This window comes from Schistocerca gregaria, chromosome 4, assembly GCF_023897955.1.
Source record: "Schistocerca gregaria isolate iqSchGreg1 chromosome 4, iqSchGreg1.2, whole genome shotgun sequence".
Taxonomy (NCBI): Eukaryota; Metazoa; Arthropoda; class Insecta; order Orthoptera; family Acrididae; genus Schistocerca; species Schistocerca gregaria.
Window position 1 is genome coordinate 522,976,247 of NC_064923.1, and position 24,712 is coordinate 523,000,958.

Consider the following 24,712-nt stretch of genomic DNA (forward strand, 5'->3'; position numbering starts at 1 on the left):
CTCAGACAAAGCTGCGTCGTCAAAATTTTTCTCCGTGAGATTGATCACAGAACGTCGAGAATTAAAATTAGAATTTGACTTTGAGCCAAGGAAACGTTCAAACTTCGCCGAATGACGAGCAGTTACAAATTCCCAATAAGACTGGGACCAAGAGGCATCGTCCACCCAAACCCCAGAAAATTCAGAAACATTAGACGCCATCATTAAAGGAAGCTGAAATAATTTCTTAGAAACAAAATCTAATTGGCGGCCAGTATAGTAGATCCTTGCACGAACAAGAGCTAAATCAGCACGTTGATTGATGCGATTGGAGGCAGGAGAATTAATATGATGCACAACCTTACCAGACATTGGAACCACACTATGATTTTGACACTACAATAAAAACGGTAACGCACACTCCAACCTTACTCTACTGCTCCGAAGTTTATCCAATCTCCGCAAGCAACGATACATTTCCTCCCCGTAGAGGTAAACAACGTGAGTCAACATTTCCCTGGCGAATTGAATGCTCAAATAACTTATGGGTTTGCTGCCGAGTGACATCGTCGACCGTCGCCGATATTTCGACAGGAGCACACCCTGCCATTCTCAAGGCACAACTGCAAGGAGGAAGCAGTGTGCAAGGGAATTTAATACCTCGGTTCGCAGAGAAGAAACAAGGAAGATACCACATACAGAACAAGTAACAGCAGAGGCGACACACAACCAAAGACGATCAACATCAGAAATATCGATAGTGGCTATTAATTAACAGGTGAGGGAGCACTAATTCTGTCTCTCTGTTTTTTTTTATGAGAGTCAGAGCCGGATTCCAAGCAGCATTTAAAGTAAATCCACCATCTCTGTTTATACGGTTGATTGGTAGTTTGATCTCAACAGCTTCCCTTATACCACTATCCCAATAGGTTTACGTGCAAGTCAGAATCTCCGTGTTGTTGTATTTTACGGTTGAACGTTTTTACTACAGTTGGGCAGTGAATGTTGGGTCGTGTACTGGTTATCGCTTGAACTAAGTTATGAAATAAATATGAGTACATAATTTTCTATACAGTTTCGTGTACTGTTCAACTACATTTTAACCGATGCAGGATCTTCAGGGGTTTCACGCTTGTTTATATGCATACATATACATGAAACTAGTTTGTTGATAAATAAATATGCAGTACATCATACAAATGAAACCGTATTTTTCATCATGGTACAATTATACAGCTGCGAATGGGCACAATACAAAATTTTCTGAATTAAAATATGTGTAAAAAGACAAAACCAGTTACAATTATTGTATTTGGAATGGTATGTAGTGCGGAGTACGATCTTAAAATAACTAAAAGTGTAACTACACGAATGATTACAACGTCATGTAATTCAAGAAAAATCAGTGCAAAAAGTAAATAAAATATTAATGTAGAAAATGAAATTATTGTTGTAATGTTTTTGCCGTTGTAGATCCATTGATTTCATAGAGGACATTACGTCTGGTGTCCGTTCATCCACGTACTCAGCGTTGCACAAAAAATTTATTGTTTCGGCTGGGTATAATTAAAGGACAGCTATTCGCAGTGGTCCAGTATGGGTTGTAATTATCTAACGGCAGGCAATGTGCTAATATGCTAATGTATTGACGCGGGCGCGATTTACGGCGGAGAAAATTTATTACAGTTTTGGTTACCAGGTGCAAATCTGGCATTACGAACGCAAGGGAAATGTTTCCGTAAGTAATGGATTAGGAAGGGGACGTGTGCAAAAAAGGCCAAATAGGTGAGAAAGGCATAATGTTGAGTTTATTACAAACCGACGCAGGCACACTTCATTCAGTATGAGCACTGGAGTCGCTAACAAGATGCTGCATCCATAAAACGACGTGATCAACAATTGCTCTCCCGGTGGAATCTGGACGTGTTCCTTTACAGCGGATCCGGTAGACCGAACGTGTCCCTGGTAGACGCGTTCTTTTAGATATTCCTAGAGCCGAAAGTCTCATTAATTCAGATCAGATGATTTTGCAAGGTACGTTTGTGGAAGACCTATGGAGATAATACGATCGTGGAGGTTGCACCAAGCAGAGCTTTCACTGGACTTGTGAATCCAAACCGCACATTCACGCGCATCGCTTTCACTGGCCCTTTGTGCACAACACGTGGTTTAGCAGTGTCAAATATTCGACAATTCTGTGTGTTCATTGTAACCTGCACTGTAAAATGTGTCTCGTCACTCGACAGAATACTGCCCCGTCACGTGTCATCAACTTCGATCTGCGTCACAAACCGAAGAGCAAATTCGGGACGTTGCTGCAGCTCATGCGGTTTCAGTTACTACAGCGTCTTGTACGGCTACCAATGTAAAACAGACTGCAAAACTTGCGGTGTGTTGACCATGGAATGGACGTATCTGGAATAGGGATCCTTAAACCACCAGCTGCCACACCAAGCTCAACCGTGTTTTCGAATTTCATTATCTTCGTCTTCAAACCATTTAAGGGCATCGGGCCTCTCTCAGATCTTTTAGTCCGAAGTACTCTCAGTGCAGTACTGTAACTGCTGCCGTTCACATAAAAAAGATTCATTGAAAAGATGCGGTTTCTCTTCTCGATAGCCATAGTTTCACTCACGTTATGTCTTGTCAAATGACAGAGTGGATGTCATACCGTCATACAAAGAGTGTACAGCGCCAAATTTTCACCCGGTGACTAGAACTGAAACTAATTTTTTCCTGCGTACTTATGTTGAATATTAGCATATTTACCAACAATTATGGCCCACACCAGACCTCCGTAGGTAGTTACAATTCAATTATAACCACCTGATGTATAATAATAACTATTTTTAATATTCTAACATTGTAAATCTGAGGATGGCCTATAGAAACTGAAACCGGTCATCAAAAACACAACAGAAGTTCAGATCAGTCCTGTGTGATTCGGACGGTGGAGGACACAGTACGCAAGTTGGGATTTCTGCCAGCACGGAGCTAGAATCGCTAGCGGCAGCAAGAACACAGACAGCACTTCCAAATAACAAGGCTGGAGCTGCGTCGGAATATTGGAGGCAGGCAAAAGCAGCGAGCGGGCGCCGAGGCCACACGTGCAGACTGCAGCCTGCAGCCCACCAGACGCGCTCTGAATATTTCCACAGCCTTGCCTCCGCAGGCGCTTCTCCCAACTAGACTGCTTGGTCGGACACATGTGTCTACCTCCGACTTCCTGGGAAACAGCTCTGTAACCTCACAACTGCGAGTGCAACGAAGCTCATTGTTACTGACGATGTCGCTCTCCCTCTCTCTCAACATTAATGAAGAACGGTATGTTATTGACCAGCCAGAGATAGATGCAATATAACTGCTGTAGTAGACACTGATGATGCTGTTGGTCTGGCAGTAACGTAGTACAAGTACAGTTCAAAATGAAATTATTTATATTTTATTCAGAAGAGGGAAACTAACAATTCTATGTTGTTATTCGAACAAAATTGAGTAGTTCATTTTAGAGGGACCCTCGTTGTTATGCGACGTATTGCTGCCTCGCGCTGCAGCAGAAACAACACGTTCAGAGATTTTAAGAAAGGATGTTTTTATGACGACGGTTATGTTATTAGCTCGCTGTTCCGGAAAAACTATTTTTCCCAATAATTTCGTAAATTTCCGCAGCCAGTGTCAATTTGAGTGAAATCATGTTGGGTATTAGACGGCATTATCAGTCAATAAAGCAGCTATACCAACGGCATTTCGACTGGCCTTAAAGATACCCTCTTCAGCGCGAATAACTGATACAATTTGGGTATGGTCTTCTCTATAAAATGTCTTATTTCGGATGTCAGAAAGTTACTGATGTCGCTCTATAAGAAATAGTTAAGCACGAAGAAGAGATTGTTTTCGTAAATATCGAAGGAATGCCTTTCATCAGCACAGATATCCTTGTATGAGCCACTACAATTGTGTACTGGGGTAGAACAGGCTATTCAAGCACCCGATTAGCCAATTTAATTTTATGAAAGTGATAAAGTGTAGCTGATGTTAACAGTTTTACAATACAAATATCTTAAAATAAAACAGATGTTTCTATTTCTATTTTTCGAAGTTTTTGCTTTAAACATTTTGTATTTCTCTTTCCAAATGAAATTAATTTTCCTGCTTCACATAACCATTCAGTTGGCGACATTCCTCTTTCCTTAAAAGTTCTCCACAAACCAAATATCAGTTTCCGTAAGGAACTGGTGAATTTCCCGAATATGCCACATTCCTTACCGTCCAGTTAATATCTCTGTTCAGCTTACTGTAGCTATGTGTAACAAGATTGTCAATTTAGAATGAAACTATTCTTTGCTATTTCGTATTTGTGATTAGTTGCAGATGCGTAATGCTGGACTGACCCATTGACCCATCAGCTGGGCGCGTCTTGACTATGGATACACCGTGTATGGGTCAGCGAGGCCTTCGTATCTGAAGATTATTGACGCAGTACACCATGAGGGTATCAGGCTGGCCACTGGTGCCTTCCGTACCAGTCCCATCCCCAGCCTATGTGTTGAGGCAGGGGAACCGCCGCTCGCCATCCGGCGGAAACTCTTCATGGTGCGACGGGTGTGTCAATTCCTTGCCTGTCCTACCTCCCCTGCGTACCCTACCGTTGCCCAACCGCCTATGGAACGTCTCTTTTCCAGTTGTCTCAGGGCAACGAGACCATTTGGGATTCGTGCCAAGCATTTGCTTGAGTCCTTTGGTGTGGAGCGTGTGGCACCCACACTCCAGGGTTTTACCCGCCTGCCTCCCTGGTTGCTCCAGAGGCCCAGCGTCCTTTTAGACTTGTCAGAGTACCAGAGGAGCTGCACTCCTGCTTTTGTTTTTACCACCTTATTTTACGATATTTTAAACCAGCATCCCGACCATGGACCAGTATTTACGGATGGCTCTAAACAAGGGGACTTTTTGGTTGTGCTGTTGTTTTCCCTGATCGAGTCGTTAATTTACGGCTTCCTGCGGCGTTTACCATCTCTGATGCCGAATTGTTTGCGATCTTGCGGGCATTGGAGAAGATGAGATGTGTTCCCAGTCTTAAGTTTCTCATCTGTTTTGACTCCCTGAATGCCCTTCAGACCATGCAGCACTTGTACCCAGCGGATACGGTCGTCCATAACATCCATGATGCCCTACTCCACCTGCAACAGCAGGGGAAGGAGGTTTCTTTCTGATGGGTGCCGGGGCACGTGGGTATTAGAGGAAACGAACTGGCGGATGTGGCTGCCAAAGATGCATGTTCCCTCCCTCACGTTGTTGAATGTGCCGTCACCCTCCATGCTGTTACCTCCCTTTTGCGTTTTCGTCTTATGCGTCAATGGGACGAGGAGTGGCTGGCAGTCGGTGAAAATAATCTGCGCCTGGTCAAGGCCACCACGCGGCCATGGCGTACGTCCTACCAGTCATGCAGGCGGGATGAGGTACTCCTCACTCACCTCCGCATCGGGCACAGTCCCTTAACGCATTACTCCGGCGGGAGGACCCCCCAATCTGCAGTGCTTGTGGCGTCCAGATTACTGTCAGCCACATTTTACTTGACTGTCCTTTATTATGTGACCAGAGGGCGGTGGTTTCTTTGCTACCGGATATGCCCTCTATTTTGCAAGGCGACGCAACGACTGTGGTTAAGGTCTTACGGTTTTGTGTTCTGTCCAATTTGTTGCCTCGGATTTTAGGGAGAGGATTTTAATGTACTGCTGGGTGACTGGCTCACCCAGGTTTTAGGTAAGAGATCCGCCAGTCACGATTACCTACTTCTTTCACTTCGATTTCTGCTCTCTTTTCCTTATGTTTCCTTTTCTTTTTTAGCGCGTTTCTTCTCTTCTTGTTTTGCCTCTGTATGTGAGGATTTGGAACTGCGTCAGGTCTATGTCCTTTAGCCGTTCTCCTTGTTCGCTGTCCGTCTTCGTCCCTTCACCGCATGTGTTCCTGTTTCTATGTGTTTGGGCGCTGATGACCATGCTGTTTAGCGCCCGAAAACCTCAAACCACACACACACACACAAACACACACACACACACACACACACACACACACACGAAATTTCCCTGTAGTATCGAGAACTAGTCAAATGTCCAACATAGAAAAAATTTAAGTTCAAAATTAGGCCAATTCCCTGTAGCTATTTGTAAGACTTTCCAGAATGAAATTGCCTTTGAAATAGCAACAGAAATTATTAGATATTCACTGTGAAACAACAAAGTTTGTGGCTGTCTCTATTGCTATATTGGGAGACTATGTGTCTTTCGATGAGAACTTCCAAACAGTAAATTTAAATTTCCAGTTCAGTTACGATAACTTAAACACTTCTGGAAATATTAGGGATAGCAGATTGTTTGAGACACTGTGTGTGTTCATCGCCTATATGTGCGGTTTTCTAAATTACCGGATTAAAATAATAATAGAAATTTAAGTGTCTAACATCCTGTGATACTGTTATCGTATTTGTTTACTTTCGTAAACATTGTTTGAATAAAAATGTCCTTTTTCATTTGCATGAGTGCAGAGTGATGCTGGAAGGTAGGGTCACACTTTGCACACGTTCCTCAGTATAATTGTTACATATCCTATTAATTAAAAACTTTCATGGCTGGATTAATAAAAAATAGATTTTGAGGTGGCAGCCACATATTACTTTTTTATAATATGTGTTTATTTTTCCGCTTACTACATGGATACTTTTGAGGAAGTTACATGGCTTGCTAATTCAGGAAAAAGTGACCACATTTTCTTGACAGAAACGACGTGGCCCAGGTGTTCATCCCACGGTCTAGCTTGACCACAAGAGTTTCGGCACAGAGACCATAGAAAAGGGACGTGGGTCTCCAGTGAACTGCACTTTGCGAAGCTCGATTCAGTAAGCTCTTTTTCCGCACTTTGTTGGCAAATATGATTTGCTTCTTTAAATGGAGCTGTTGCTAAGTCATTGCATGTCCCTAATATATGTGGATTGGCCTCTCTCGAAGCAGATCTAAAATAGAACCATTGCACGAAGTGATCGACGAATGGGTGGATCATGGCTAGCAAACAGTACCAACGTGTTGCGTGTTAAGACGCAGTCTGTAAGCCAAGAATGGGATACTTCGCCAATGTTATCCTGAATTCACATAAATACAGTAAAGTTTCGGTGATCACGTTGACAGAACATTGAGTGTGTTTTTGTCCGTTGTAAATGGTAAAGCTTGTGACTGTGAAAACAAAGGGTTTGCTATAAATAACTTTTCTGCTGCCAGTCACGATTTTCTTTTATTCATATCGTACATGATGCGTTTCGGGAAATGAGTCTCACTTTCTAGTGTGTTTGCTCTTTGTTCTATAGTATCTTTACGTAATGTTTTCGATGTGTGAGGTTCTGCTTTGTTCTGTTGACTCTATTGCAATACATAAGAAACGCACGGCTTTTACCTATTTATCGATTTTTATACGTAGCTGGTGGTAAAAATTGGAAGAATTTGTAATTACGGTTTCCTTACGGTCCACTTGAGCAAAGTGTACCACATATTAAAAATCACAAACAACTTTCAGTGCAGAGTATTTATTTAGAATAACTTACATAATCAAACAGTTACAAAGATGTTTTTAGATGTAGTTGACGGAGATAATGTTACAAATGTTCCATACAGAGAGTTTTTATCTTAACAATGTGGTTCATAATTGACTTGTATCTATTTCACAAACGTGCTTCTTTCTATGCGTCACTATTTTTATATATTTTCCAAACACCCGAAGAAATCAACTGATTCACTTTCAAGTTTTTCGATTAACAGTTTGTCTTCACATTTTCTGTAATGTGAATATATCTCCAGTTCTTCTAACAAGTCCATTTCATGCTCTTTATTTAGTCAGTGGAGTAATTTGACTTTTTCTGCAACTAAAATACCTTTGAATCATGAAAACTTACATCAAGAAATAAATATAATTAAACAGACGACAGTTGCAAATGATTATACTGCTTTCATGATTGACACAGATCTAGACAAACTGAAGAAAGTTCCAAAAAGAAAGAGCACCACGAAAGAAAAAGACAGAACCAAATATCTTGAATCTCACACATTGGCAATATATCGCAGAAGACTACAAATATTTTAAAAATCACAAAGTAAAAGTTGGGTTTTCCATATCGAATAAACTAAAACAAAACTCATACACAGTATAAAGTTTACTCATCACCCATACTCAGGCTCTGGAATGTACAAAGAAACATGTCAGAAATGCTCCATGTTTTCAGTACACAAAGAAACATACCAGAGACGCTTCATGATTTACCTAAGACAAACAGGCCGAAATTTCAACGCCTTGTACATAGAGCACATTAAAACCTACACATACAATAAACACACAACATCAGCAACAGACATACACATACACAATATAGGACACCCATTTGACAAAGCAGAGCAAAAGTCAATGTATTCCACTGAGTAAACAAAGGGCATAAAATGAATTCATTAGAAGAAATAGATTTATATTCACATTACAGAGAATACGAAGACGAAATGTTAAAGGAAAAATTTGAAAGTGAATCACTTAATTTCTTCAGATGTTTTGATAATATAGTTAAATAAAAATAGTAACACATACAAATAAGCACCATTGTGAAATAAATACAAGCCAATTATGATCCATATTTTTAAAGGACACACCATCTCTATAGAGGAATATCACACTCTGTGGAAGACCTGTCACATTATCTGTGTCAACTACATCTAAAACATGTTTGTAACTGTTTGTTTATGTAAGTTATTGCCTATAAATACCGTGCACAGAAATTTGTGTGTGATGTTTAACGTGTGTTACACTTTGCACAAATAGACCATAAGGAAATTGTAAGTACAGGTTCTTCCAAATTTTGCCATTACCAACAAATAAAACCGGTAACTAAATAAAAGTTGTGCGTTTTTTATGTATTGCAATAAAGTCAACAAAAGCTAAGAGAACCTAACACATCGAAAACGTTACCTAAAATTGGCATAATACAAAGAGAAAACACACTTAAAAAATACGAATAGAAGAAAATCGTGGCGTAGTAGAAAAGTTATTTATAAGCAAATCCATAGTAGCACTGAGTTATCACTTCCCCGTAGAGTTTTCCAAAAGATGTGAATTATGTTTAGGGGAGGATAATTTCGGAGAGTTGCGAACCTGCTGTGGAAGGAAAGAGACTTCCGGCCATGGCACCAGTTGCGGCGCACTCTTGCTGACGCTGGTTGGCGTGATCCTTATACGGTGGCGACCTGCATGGCTTGGCACACTTTTGCCGAGTTTTGGGCGAGTGTCGCATTTCGCGTTAGCGATGTCCAAATTCTAAGCAACTCACGATTTGCGAGACTTGCTATACAGCGTGAGTTGCCTGATTAAGCGTATTGTTTCGTGGGGTTTGGACTCGTTTGCTTGCATTTGCGAGGTGTACATTGGGAAATTTTATAGTGTTCCCCAATAAATCTTTCACGTAAATGAGACTCCCTCACATAGTGTTAGGCGTTCTTGATTAAATTGAACTTCTAGAGATGTTTGTGTTTCAATATTTTATTCAAGACACAAAGAAATTAATGTCATTAGCTACCAGTGGACATTCATTTAAATCAAAGGTGGAAGTTGAAAATTGGTGCCGGACCAGGATTAGCAAATGCATCTCCTGTTTCTTAGGCACCATTCGGACATAGCGGTCAAGGTAACTTCACGGAATACCCTAGCACGCCTCCCGTCAGACCCAAATTCTCAACTTGCCCACACACACTGCTGATGTAGTGCCTCTTGCCCGTTTTCCTCATTACTCATGACATTTCGCCGGACATGTCCGAAGGAGCAGACACCATACATATAATTAACGTGAGAATGACCAAGTGATCACCTCAGTGCAGATGCACACCACACTCGAACTCCTACTGCAATCGGCGAAATGCCGCGAGTAATGTGGTTAATGGGACAAGGGGAGCTATATAAATAGTGCGTGGATAAGCTGAGAATTTGGGTTTGACGGAAGGCTTACTCGGATAGTTCGTGCTGTTTCGATGACCTCTGTGGCCGGATGGCGCAGTGGTCACCACGTCTAACTAGTATGCAGGAGACCCAGGTTCGAATCATAGTCCTGAAAAAAATTCCCAACTTTCCTTACTGATTTAAATCAGTACCCACTGGCTGCTAATGTCATTAATTCCTTTGTGTCTTGATGGCTGCGCGATACAAATTGTGTCCGTTCTTTCGGACATGTCCGAAAGTACAGTATTTTAGATGACTGTATGCTCGCTGTGTTGGAACAATGTTTTCAGTAAATTTTGCGAGACTTTGCATACATTCCCTTGGAAATATATTCTTTGTCATTGTAATGCGGTATGTGTGGAGAACTTAGAGTAAATAAACGACGTATTAAAGTCAGACTTGGTTTGAATCTCAAAACCAAACTATTGCCCCACAGCTGATCGTGGTTAGGCGATCCTATAAAAAAAGAAATACAGGCAGTTTATCTACATTTTTAATTTGTTTGTATCATTGTGACGATGTTCCGTTGAAATGTAGTGTCCAAACCTTCTGATCATAAGCAGGCATTGTGATCAGCTGCTTATCTGATGTATAACAAGCATTGCACACATTTGTCTAACGTGCGATCGACGATATCATATGCAAAGACGGAGAGCATATTGCAAGCACCAGGTAAACACAGACTACACTTACATTTCACGTCTCTCCTTATCCAGGGTATCATAACGCCAACGTTTCATGACAGTCTTTAAGACGGTGAGTTTAATGCTTCAGGAGTTTTACGTAGTCCCCCCTCGCCCGTCCCCACGCACCCGCCCCACCTGCGTACATTGCACATAATGTTCATACAACTGTGTTAAATTGTCAGAAAAACCATTCTTTGGGACGTTAAACTCGAGCGACATATTGGCTTGACTGTCAGTTACGCCGTCAAAGCTTCGACCCTTCATGTGAACTTCTGCACTTTGTCGTTCTCTGGTAGGTTCGAATTGATAACGCCAAGTTTCTCTTTTTACATAAAAATATAGGCTTCAATCACAGTTCTCTCAAAAGGATTTTCCTTTTTTTCCAGAAATCTCAGGAAAACAGTTATAAGGCACGGATAGTATATTGCAAGCACAACAACCAAGAACGAAAAACTATAGAGGAAGAGGAACGTCTTCCGAATAAAAACGATTTAAACAACAGAACAGACGTTTCTCCTCCGCTGTTTTTTTAAACATTGAGAGAATATCAGAAAGAATCGGAAGTGGGGTTAAAATCTGAGGCAAAAGATTGTCGACGCTAAGATTCGGCGGTGACACTATTATCGTCTGAAAAAATGAGGAGGGATTACAAGACCTTTTGAATGGAAGGAACCATGTACTAAGCAAAGAGCAAAACAAAGTTTGACGAAAGTAAAAATGAGATTTGCAACAAACGTCACAACTGGGGAATTCTGCCACCTTCTACGTACATACACGCATAATAGATGAAGCAGCAAGAACGTAAGAAGCAAACTATACAGGAAAAGACTACCTCCATCAAACTTGGTACTTAAACTTGATATGTATCATGTATAATTTTGGTATCTAAATCGATTGTGAGCGATCAGCGATGTTGTAAAGCGGTATCGCAGAAGTTAGGTTATTATGTCTGATGTGCGAGAGGGCGCAGTGGGGTAGACAATGTAAAGGGGTATTACAGTGAGGAAGCAAAGGCAATGTTATGTTTAAAATGTAAAGTCTCAACTTATCAATATGTTTAATAAACTTGGTTATATGAATATTGTAACGGAAACTGATTTGCGAAGGAGGAAGTCTAATGGAATGTCAGAGGTAAATATTATAAGGATGTTACTTTTTTCACTACTGCTGCACCATTGGACTAACATGGTTATTGTACTCAGAATTGCCAAATATGAAAGATAGGAAAGTGTACTGTTTGGATGTTAAGACGTTCATTAAATTTAAAATCAGCCATGAGCACTTTTTCACAGTATACGAAAAACCGCAGTGTTGTCCTTTATGTGCATATTTCATTTTTTACCAACCTCTATGTTACAACTTTTAATTTATCATGGAGATTTGCAACCAACAGAAAACTCATTGCAACTCTCGAGTGTGTCTGTGTAGATACAGTAATTTGCAGCTTTTGCATATCGGCGCGCAAGACAGAGCAGTACTGCAATGCGTTATCCCGATTTGGGCAGAATGTAGGTAAGAACTAAATATTTTGGTGTCCTTTTTTATGTATTCAATCAGGGCTAACTTATGTCATTAAGATACAGTTTTTGTGATCAGTTTTGCAGAACTAATTACCGTAGGTTTCATGTCAAAGTTGATTATTCAGGCAGTTTACACCGTTCAAAAATTCTTGCAGTCAGATTGCTAACTTTAACAGCATGAAGGACTTCCCTTTTCAGAACGGAGTACGCCAGTCAAATGTTTATTATTTGAAGATAACAGTCAAATTGAGCAAGGTATATGTTAATCGATGCGTTTGACACAAGGGTTACAGAAAGGTTAGCAGGTTGGTAAGTTAAGAAACGAGCAGGTTGTCTGTACAACCGGTATGGGAAAGAATTTGTGGATAAATGTAAGTAGAGGATAGGACATGATAATGTGTTTCCTTCAATGGTTTATTCGTCATTTCTCTTCTGCATGCACTTACAAATATTTCCACAAAGCGTCGTTGTCCAACGGTCAATCGTTTTTCATGGAAACCCTCTTCAGCAGTGAAGGTTTAATTATAACTTTCACGAAAATTGAAAGAGCCGTAGAGGGCAAAATTTTTAGAGTAACCGAGTGTATATACGTATAACTGATTACTAAGGATGTTGTGGCTAGGGGCTGTTCTGTGATGTAGCCATTGGCGCAGGCAAAGAAATCATATCATCAAACCAGTCAGAAGACAACTGACCCAATCACGTAAACATAGTGTGTCACCATTGTTGTGTCACATATCGCAATGAAGCAATAACTAAACGTCTCTAAATCAAGTGTTCAAGACATTTTCCAGAATGTTTTGAAGAAGAGAAGAGAGAGTGGAAAGTTTGTTCCGCACACCTAATGTCAAGAACAATTTGGAAATTTGTGGTAAGATCTTACGGGACCAAACTGCTGAGGTCGTCGGTCCCTAAGCTTACACACTGCTTAATCTAACTGAAAATAACTTATACTTAGGACAACACACACACCCATACCCGAGGGAGGACTCGAACCTCGACCGCGACTCGACTGAAGCCCATATTTGTTATGGCACCATCATAACCAGTTTCGGCCTACAATTGCCATCTTCAGATGCGCCCATAGCATATGAAGTCAGCCGCTGTAGACCGAAACCGACTATGACTGAGTCATAAAAGTGATTTAACAATTTTGTAAACTCTGTTTCAAGGTCAACAAATTCTTAGAAAAGAATTTCAGTCGTCTTGTACGCGGAAGAGCCAAAGAAACTGGTCCACGTGCCTAGTATCATGTAGGGCCCCCGCGAGTATGTAGAAGTGTCGCAACACGACGTGGCATTGACTCGAATAATGTCTGAAGTAGTGCTAGAAGGAACTGACACCATGAAACCTGTAGGGCTGACCATAAATCTGTAAGAGTACGAGGGGGGGGGAATCTCTTCTGAAAAGCACATTGCAAGACGTCCCAAATATGCTCAAAGACGTCCATAAGCGTACATGTTCACACGCTCGACACAATTTGAAACGCGACTCGTCCGAGCAGGCATCATTTTTCCGGTCATCAACAGCCCAATGTCGGTGTAGACGGGCGCGAGCGAGGCGTAAAGCCTTGTGTCGCGCAGTCATCCAGGGTACACGAGTGGGCTTTCGGTTCCGAAAGACCGTATCGATGATGTTTCGTTGAATGGTTCGCACGCTGACACTTGTTGGTGGGCCAGCACTGAAATCTGCACGTTGAACAATTCTCTTCAGTCGTCGTTGGCCCTCTTCTTACAGGAACTTTTCCCCACCGCAGCGATGTCGGAGAGTGATGTTTTAGTAGATTCCTTACATTGACGATACACCCGTTAAATGGTCGTACCGGTGAATTCCCACTTCAGTGCTATTTCGGAGATGCTATGTTCCATCGCTCGTGCGCCGACTGTAACACCATGTTTTGACTCAATCTTGACACCCTGCCATTGTAGCAGCAGTAATCGATCTAACAACTGCGCCAAACACTTGTTGTCTTATGTAGGCATGTTCGACCGCATCGCCGTATACTGCATGTTTACATATCTGTGTATTTGAATACACATGCCTATACCAGTTTCTTTGGCCCTTCAGTGTTTATTGTTTACATTATCACAGATAGTGTAAGAAAATCTTCTCTAGAGCCATTACGTACGCTGAAGCCAAAGTAATTCTAAGGTGATTTTACGTTAATTTGGATGTTATTATTCTCAACTACTTGGACGCATGCTCGGTTACAATTGCCTTAAATGGGCTCTTGTTGTGTAGATGATATTTTTCACGAAGTCTGATGAAATAGCTTCAAAATCTCATAGCTTAAAACAGCTTCCCAATCTCATAGCTTCTACACACTACTCGATAAGTAACTGGTGAACTGTGCCCCACCCCACATCCCTTTGAAATACGTATGTTACAGGTTCCTCATGATGTTTCTTCTCCCAGCTGTATTATTTGACATCAGGTTTTTCCGAGGCTCATTCAAACCTTGACTCTAACACTGGATTTCCAATGCCCCCCAAATCGACTACCATTTCATTTTATACCTTGCTGTGAGGAAGTTCCAGGTTATTATGGAAGCTGTGAGTGTATTTATTCCAATTACCCACACTGTTTTGTATTAATATTCTTTTATACCTTTAGACCTGACAATTTTATTATTAAATTCTTTGAACGTTATTCTGATATTTTTATGCTGGATCCACGTTTTTGATGTCTATGTCCTTTTAGATTTGATCACATTTTTAACGAAAACATTTCGCTTGAGTCTCCCTGCTCTGCCCACTGATTTCTTTTCATTTCGCAGTTAGCTTTCATACATCTATGTTTGTCTGTGCAACTTCTGTAATTTTCCTTTTTATATAGTCAGTTAATGCTCATCTGAAGTACATCCAGTGGTTTTTAACACAACAGTGTATGTTGCCTCTGGGAGGTCAGACACACATCAGTGTTCCTCAGCACTTAAAACTTCTGCTTATTTGCATATTGACTTTCCCAAAGATTATGTCGTGTTTCAACTTACTTTTTACAGCATTTCTATCTGTTGTAAGTTCATATAGTTTCGATATCGGCTCCAATTTTGTATTACATTCGTCTAGGTAGTAGCCCGCGTCGTATTTCAATATGACACACTAACGCTCTGGCTACTGCTGCAAATTTCATTTATTATGTTAATGTGTATATATCTGCTTTTCAGAAATACAACATCTAATTTCACAGTCCATCTGTTTTCTTCTTGGGTCTCTTAGCTTTCCAAAATGTGTGTCTTGTGCTGAAGATCTCATTTATCTCGTTTCTAACACCTGACGCTGATCGTTTATTCTCTCATAGCTGTGCCTTCTACCCTTATCTGCAACATTCCATCGCCCCCCCCCCCCCCGAATGTTAGATTATCACGCAACTGCGGTGGTGATGGTCTACGTGGCCGAGCGGTTCTAGGCGCTTCAGTCCAGAACCGCGCAGCTGCTACGGTTGAAGGTTCGAATCCTGCCTCGGGCATGGACGTGTCTGATGTCCTTAGGTTGGTTAGGTTTAAGTAGTTCTAAGTCTAGGGGACTTATGACCTCAGATGTTAAGTCCCGTAGTGTTTAGAGCCATTTGAACCATTTGACTGCAGTGCTGAGGTTGCTGCTGCACTCCTGCCTCTCGGCACTGGAATAATCGACTGTGATGCTAGTGCTGGTAGAAATTGTCACATCTACTGTTTAACCGGAAGGAGGAGAGAGAGGATGGTGGTATAAAGTTTCTGACCGCCAGACTTTGCTCCCATGTCGTGGATTAAATCACAGTCCTCTCCGCAGTGACTCATGCAGAGAGGAGAAGTGACAATGTGATTGTGATCCGTCAGCCTGTTGGAGACGTTAGGCCCATTTAAATTCTTGGTGCTGTTCGATAGTAGGAGGTTAACTGCCGACACCGGGTATCCCTCTCTTTCCTTTTTAACATCACCATCATACAACGCAAGCATGACACCAGAGTAAACCCACAGTTGCTACAGTCATCTACCCTCGGTAGTTTCACTTGACATATACCTCACACACCGCGTGGAAAGGGGCTACTGCATACTAAGGATGGAAATCCTTTCGTATTAGGAAGTTGAATAACCCCTCATGGTCTCCCAGTCAACAATGCTACTCGACTAATTCTTTTCATTGCTTTGTTGCCATTTCCCATTACATACCGTTTTAGCCACATACCACTCTCTCTCTCTCTTCTGTCTTCTCTCTCTTCTGTCTCCTTCGCTGGTAATTTCATGCTTCTGTGTTCGGCACGTGTACCTCAACTAGAGCTATTTGCAGTAAATTCGTTTCAGTTGCTATGAGAATAATCCTATTATCCAACTGTTCACAGGAACTAACCTTTGCCCTACATGCATAACAGTATTCATAACAAATCCTAAAAAATCATACCGCTCATTCTGTTGCTGTTAGTCTATATTCGTGTGGCCAGATTATTTCTTCACTTTTCAAAGGTTCTGCCCTCCATATTCCGACCTGAATTTCAGCCTCTGATTCGTTGAATGTTGGACTTTCGTTCGATCCTCAGTCTTTCATTCTTAGTTTTGTAATAGTCACCTTAACTGTAGTACATCCATCCCAGACACCCAAATATGGGATGTTTTACCAATGGAGGGACCATCCTAATAATTTTTCGATTGCAAGCCGCACTTTGCGTGGACGAAAATTATATATCTTCAATATAGTGGTTCCCTCTTCTTATCGTTTAACACTGATGATTCTATTGCATACAAGGTTTCTCACCTAAACACACCCCAACAGCACTAGGATACCTTGAATATCTACCCATTCTTCTATCCACTTTTGACATGACCTCTGGCGAAATGAAGATGGCCGTAACATAAATGATGATTTATTGTGTAAACCCAACTAATGGTTGGAGATCAGGGTTTACCATCCTGTTGACATCGAAAGGTCTCAAGGATGGGAAGGAAACCGACCGTTGCCCTTTGAAAGGAACCATCCCGGCATTTTCACGGAGCAGTCTAGAGAAATCCGGAAAACCTAAGTTCGGATAAGAGTCGAGTGTGCCAACCGCTGTGCCACCTCGCTCGGTGAAAAGAAGAAAAAGAAGAGAAATTGGAATAACAGCCTCATCAACCTCAGCAGTGGGGTCGCTTTTGTTATGGCGAGAGCGGGTTCAGCGGGCGCCTGACGAGGCCAGCGCGGCCTGTCAGCTGCAGGGCGTGGCACGGCAGCGTCCCCCGTCCCGCTAACAACGCCTGTCGCTGCCGGCGCCGCCGCCGCCGCCGCCGACAGTTTATCGACTGCCTCCCCCTCCTTCCCGTCCCCCTTCCCGGCAGGGCCACCCCCTAGCGGGCCGCCAGATCACACGAATTTCACGGCCGTGTACCGTAACACAGCGCGCCGCCAGAGCTACCAACCTGTAATTAATGAATACATTAATTAGCCGATTCGCGGAGTATTGACCGCGCCGTGATTCAAAGCTGCGCAGCCGAGCCGTTCCGTTTCATTTGCATTGTATTGCGCTGAATGGATGTTTGATTGAAATGCATCGTTTATTACGATTGCTGCCCATAGCCGGCGTCGAGGCGCTAAATGTGAGCTTGTGATTTTAGGAAAGACCACTCGTTATTGTACGAATTTGGTCAGATATCATTACTGATTACTCAGTAATTGCAGCACACTCAAAAAAAAAGATGAGTTTTGAGATGAAAATGTTGATACAAGGCCTTCATTTTTTTCCTGTGCCATGAATGTTAGTGTCGAATGAATGAGTATTTGCTATAGTCCCTATCTTCTGTAACCGCCTTAGTTTTCTGGAATTGCATGTATGCCCACTTTCTAGTCTAGTATGTTGCTAAGAAGGGAAGTGCTTTATGCGTTCTTTGCAGTGTGTGTGTTTGTGTGTGTGTGTGTGTGTGTGAGAGAGAGAGAGAGAACATTTATTGGTGCTAGAGTTCTCTCTGTCTGACTCTCACGAGGAACTCCATCCGTTCTCTCCTGGCAACTGGCTACGGTGTCATTGAGTACTCGCTGCTACATCTCTAGCGCTACCGCCTTTACTGAGTTCCCTCAATCTTGTTTTTCGTTATGTCGTTCACAATGAATTACAGAACAATATCAAACTTTCCTTACACACTGCTCAAAAGAATGATCGGAACATGACTTTGGGTCTCTTCGATACTCTACTGAGCAATAATTAAAGAGGGATATGTTACCAAATTACACAACTACCTTTCACAAATTAAGTACACAACAAAACATCATAACATCCTCGATCGTTTACATAAAAAGAAGAGAAATGTCCTGCAATTCTCGAAAACAAAATGAAAGTCTTTCATCCCCCTATCCTTAGTGCCTGCCTTTTGATTTTGAGAGCTTCACAACGTATACGCTCTCCGTGAGCGTTTTTAATTGCCTGACATCTCACGTAGCATGCTCCATTAAGTCTACAGAAGTCAACCAGTGGTGTTCAATGAGATCCCACTAGAGGTTTTGGAAATTCTGTGGTGAACAGAACGACAGCGAACATGTCTGTCAAACAAGTTCCACATATGTACGATGGAGTTCAAGTCGGGATTCACTGCCGGCCATTCTATTACTTCAATGCCCAGGCTTCACAAGACATCCCCGTTGTTGCCCGTCACATGGGCCCTCGCATTAGAAGGAAATCTGGGCCACCATCGTATGTAGCAGCCACCACATGGTGAAAGGTTCCTTCTGTTTAGTTATGCATCGTTACCTTTTTGTATCTCTCTTCCTCTGTTTCACTCTATCTATGCTAGAGCGTGCCGTACGTGTATGTGGCCAAGTCGCCTCATTGACACAAGCTTGCCCGCTTGATACATTGCTCGGAAGGACTGAATTTATGAGGCCGGCCCGACATTTAGTTAAATGATCTGATGATTATTATGTTAATATTGCGCGACGGATAACGCGGGGGAGGGTTCAAACAGCCATGTGGGCAAGTCAGTGAAGGCCACGCTCTATCATGATCTATAAGGACCCCATTTTGTTGGTAACATTGCTCTCTACACAGGACTGGGGTTTGTAATGACCACTAAATCCATGACATCCAGTTTATAGGTCATTTATTTTCAAGATCCCAGAAGTTTTACAAACTTAATATGACATTTATTATCTATATTCTCCAAAACTTTACAAATTTAATAATTGCCACAAACAAAGTCAAATCAAATTTCTTCTAGATTTGTCTCGCACTGAAGGTGTTTAAACTAACAGGAATCTCGTGAAAGAGGATGGGACTACGCTGGTGCCCTTGTGGTCCGTCTGCTGGGACAGTGATCGAAATTCGCACTCAAGATTACTACTAAGACCGAATAACAAAAACTGTCTTTGGCGGAAAAACGGGGGAACAAAGCAGACACAAACATCTCCCATATTCACAAAAGAAAGCAAATTCGTAAAAATAAAACGTCCTGTGAAATACGGAACACGCAAATGATCAATTAACAGCACACGTAAGCATCCTCACCTTAACTAATCTCCAGGAACGAACTGGTAGCTCGCTGGTAGTGCAATTCGGCACGACGTGAGTGACCGATACCAACAGCTAATTTCTGTGTACTCACCCCTTTGTTTGTTCTTGCTTTCCATACTATACAATCATTCTCACGCACAGCCTATTCTTTATCAAAGTAGTTAGGACGTGCTGCTTGCAAATGGGGGTTAAAAAAGGAACCGCGAACAAAATTTATTAGATGGCCTAGAAAAATTTTACGTCACACGCTTAGAACCTTAAGTATGTCACACACGCATCTCCTACCAGGATTCACTGGGAATCGTCATCCAAATTACTTATCAGCCGTTACGACCACGTGTTCACTAGGTGGAGCGAGGCCCCAGGCTACTTTAACATAGAAAACAAATGCTGCTTTTAAAAATGAAACTATACAATTTGTTTAGAGCTATTGCTGCTCTCGCGTGCTGAAGGCACTAAGCGACTGCAGCACTATAAAGGGATAACAAGAGCCCCCATGTTCGCATCTGAAAAAGAAACCCTAACTGAAAACTTTAATTGTAAAGGCAAAATTTCTAAAAAAAATGAATTAATGGCCGTAACGACACGCTAACTATTTCGATCCTGAAAAAGAGTGGGTTAATAATACTGTAAAACATAATACCTCATCCCACGATGAAATTGGCGGCAAAGACGGAGATTGCTCTCGATCCTGCCTGCTCAGTTCTGCCACTACCCCAAGAGTGACTATATCATGGTGACTCAACGGCCGTTCTCTTACATGGAGGGGAAGGGGAACTGTTACCAACCCCGGACTACACCCTGGCGAACAGGTGCATCATCTCTGTCTTTACTCCACGCTTAGGTTGCCACTAACCGACCTACATGGTGACCACAACTCTGCCTTGGCAGTTCCAGCAGACGAACTCTTAACACAAACCCCAAACTTAATCAACCCAAGACAACGTAGTGGGATTAGGGAAAGGAAGTGTTTTTATGTAATTATAAATTCACACGAGATATAACACTATTTAAACTAAAAAAATGTTGAACGTATAATGCAACAAAAAACTAATTACACTCCTGGAAATGGAAAAAAGAACACACTGACACCGGTGTGTCAGACCCACCATACTTGCTCTGGACACTGCGAGAGGGCTGTACAAGCAATGATCACACGCACGGCACAGCGGACACACCAGGAACCGCGGTGTTGGCCGTCGAATGGCGCTAGCTGCGCAGCATTTGTGCACCGCCGCCGTCAGTGTCAGCCAGTTTGCCGTGGCATACGGAGCTCCATCGCAGTCTTTAACACTGGTAGCATGCCGCGACAGCTTGGACGTGAACCGTATGTGCAGTTGACGGACTTTGAGCGAGGGCGTATAGTGGGCATGCGGGAGGCCGGTTGGACGTACCGCCGAATTGCTCAACACGTGGGCGTGAGGTCTCCACAGTACATCGATGTTGTCGCCAGTGGTCGGCGGAAGGTGCACTTGCCAGTCGACCTGGGACCGGACCGCAGCGACGCACGGATGCACGCCAAGACCGTAGGATCCTACGCAGTGCCGTAGGGGACCGCACCGCCACTTCCCAGCAAATTAGGGACACTGTTGCTCCTGGGGTATCGGCGAGGACCATTCGCAACCGTCTCCATGAAGCTGGGCTACGGTCCCGCACACCGTTAGGCCGTCTTCCGCACACGCCCCAACATCGTGCAGCCCGCCTCCAGTGGTGTCGCGACAGGCGTGAATGGAGGGACGAATGGAGATGTGTCGTCTTCAGCGATGAGATTCGCTTCTGCCTTGGTGCCAATGATGGTCGTATGCGTGTTTGGCGCCGTGCAGGTGAGCGCCACAATCAGGACTGCATACGACCGAGGCACACAGGGCCAACACCCGGCATCATGGTGTGGGGAGCGATCTCCTACACTGGCCATACACCTCTGGTGATCGTCGAGGGGACACTGAATAGTGCACGGTACATCCAAACCGTCATCGAACCCATCGTTTACCATTCCTAGACCGGCAAGGGAACTTGCTGTACCAACAGGACAATGCACGTCCGCATGTATCCCGTGCCACCCAACGTGCTCTAGAAGGTGTAAGTCAACTACCCTGGCCAGCAAGATCTCCGGATCTGTCCTCCATTGAGCATGTTTGGGACTGGATGAAGCGTCGTCTCACGCGGTCTGCACGTCCAGCACGAACGCTGGTCCAACTGAAGCGCCAGGTGGAAATGGCATGGCAAGCCGTTCCACAGGACTACATCCAGCATCTCTACGATCGTCTCCATGGGAGACTAGCAGCCTGCATTGCTGCGAAAGGTGGATATGCACTGTACTAGTGCCGACATTGTGCATGCTCTGTTGCCTGTGTCTATGTGCCTGTGGTTCTGTCAGTGTGATCATGTGATGTATCTGACCCCAGGAATGTGTCAATAAAGTTTCCCCTTCCTGGGACAATGAATTCACGGTGTTCTTATTTCAATTTCCAGGAGTGTATAATGAGACAGAACAAATGTTCCCTCTCAATGGTCCGTCGGATCTATGCGATACTGCGGTCTGGCGTCCGTGAGCAACGACAAGATCTGTATGGCTGTCAACATTGAAGCCCCTTCGCAAGAATCTGTCGATCCACTACAACATTTGGAGGTTACCGCTCACCATGGATTCCCACACAACATGATCACCATCTAGCGTTAGAGGATATATGCTCTCGTCTGGGAACAACACGTTTCACCCGTGACGAAGTTAGCAGTTGACATGAGGACGGCAGAATTGAAGGCGAGCAGCAACATGTTGTCGTGTGAGTAGGGATACTCGAACATCTGGGTCGCACGGTCGTTTCTCGTAACCTGTTCGTTACAGTTTGATCGGACACAGCGTCTCCAGTGGCCTTTCTGAGATTATATTCCAGGTCTTCAAGTGGGTTCGTAACGCGAAGGCGACTTTGTCCACTCGCCTTGTGTACTGACCTGTCCCCCTGTATCGTTCCACAACCCATAGATGACAGATAGAGGGATGTTGGCATATGGAGCAGCACGATGGAAGGTCCATCCTCTTTGGATCAAACAGACCGCTCTTAAAATCTAAATTGCATTAAGATGTCGCTTTGTTTGTACGTGGTTGAACACAACATCTACAAATGACAACTGCCACCTGTGTATCTCACTAGAAAACACTGGGAACCGGCGCTCGCTTCCTTCAGAGGGGTCACCTGACACTGTAATGTATGACACAGTGAATGGATGCTTCTAAACATTCATGGTGGTGTCTGTTTGTTTTATATCGTGTCTCCCTACCACTTTCGCTCAACGACGCTCTGAGCGTGTTTTTCAGGGAATTAACTAGTTTGAACCTGGGACCTGTTGCTGGTAAGGAGACGCCAGACCACACATGACATGTAGAATTCAGAAGATTTCAGTGAGACTAGCGATGATATAACCAAATACTAAATGATCTCAGCGTCAGCTCCACTGCACTCCCTGTAAAAGAATCTTAATACTAGCTAAATTTAGTGGAAAGGGTTCATGGCTTTCCTATTTTTAGTTAGCTGGTAAAATAACGTCGAAAAAGCAGTTAAGTTTACATTATCATTGGAAATTTTATTCTACTCACAAAACATTGTTTATAAATTGCACTATTGATAAAAGGAAGTGTTTTAGTACAGGATGTTAAAAACGAACAGCGTCCAACAAAAATGTGAACGAATATTCCCTGAATGGGTTTCCAAGTTCTACAATGGATCTAAGGATGACCTATGCCATATCACATCTATAATCTAGGTTTAATTTAAGTTTCACAAAAGAGAAAACTATCAAAATGGTATACAGTGACCCTCAATTATCTTTAATAACTTATCTAACTTGTCGTAAATTACAGTGGCTGATGTGGCTTCTCAATAACTATATAAAAGAAAAATCATCGCGTTTCAGATCTGTTCTTCAAGTGGCAAATGTGAAGACCATGAGTTTTAATTAACGATCGACACTAGTATTGCGCAAAAAGGGGGTGTAAAAGATGAGACTTTTGCAGTTCTGAGTGAAGCCTTATGCGCTCAAAAATGCGGCATCGCGTGCGTTCATTACCTTGTCGGTGTTTAGGCAGCGTCAGGGCAGCGGCGGGCAGCACAGCTCCGCTCACATCGCCATCTCGGAAGCAACTCTCCCTTAACTTCTCCTTACTACAATTTACCGAAGTTGGTTTAAAAAAAACTATCTGGCTGTGTTTTCATCTGACCAATCAGAGTCTCAATGTTAACCTTAAGCTCCGCCTACAAAAATTCTGTCTATGCAATGAGAAACGTTATACTTTTCGTGGTGGGGCAATGTTTTTAAAGTTTACAACGTAACAGAAACGCTAAAATGTCTCACACTAAAACCTGCAGCTGGTGTGGTCCTTTTAGCGTTATCGTAAGATCAATACTGTTCTTCTGGAGGGCTCTATCTTTTAACATGGGCTGGGGGTTGGGGGGGGGGGGGGGGGGGGGGTGGTCCTTGACATACCTGAGACGCGAAAAAGTCTCACGCTAAAACTTGCGGGTGGTAGTGGCCCTTTTTGTGTTATCGTTATCGTAAGATCTATACTGTTTTTCTGGAGGGCTCTAGCTTAACACGTTTCTGCTCTCGGCTTCTGTTCTAGTTTCTCCCCTCGGAACTGCGTCGGTCTCTCGGTGGGAAGGTACGACATTCATTTATGTATTCTTCAGATAGTGAAGGGAGACGAAAATTTAATAGTAATGGGTGACTGGAATTCGAGTGTAGGAAAAGGGAGAGAAGGAAACATAGTAGGTGAATATGGATTGGGGCTAAGAAATGAAAGAGGAAGCCGCCTAGTAGAATTTTGTACAGAGCACAACTTAGTCATAGGTAACACTTGGTTTAAGAATCATGAAAGAAGGTTGTATACGTGGAAGAACCCTGGAGATACTAAAAGGTATCAGATAGATTATATAATGGTAAGACAGAGATTTAGGAACCAGGTTTTAAGTTGTAAGACATTTCCAGGGGCAGATGTGGACTCTGACCACAATCTATTGGTTATGACCTGTAGATTAAAACTGAAGAAACTGCAAAAATGTGGGA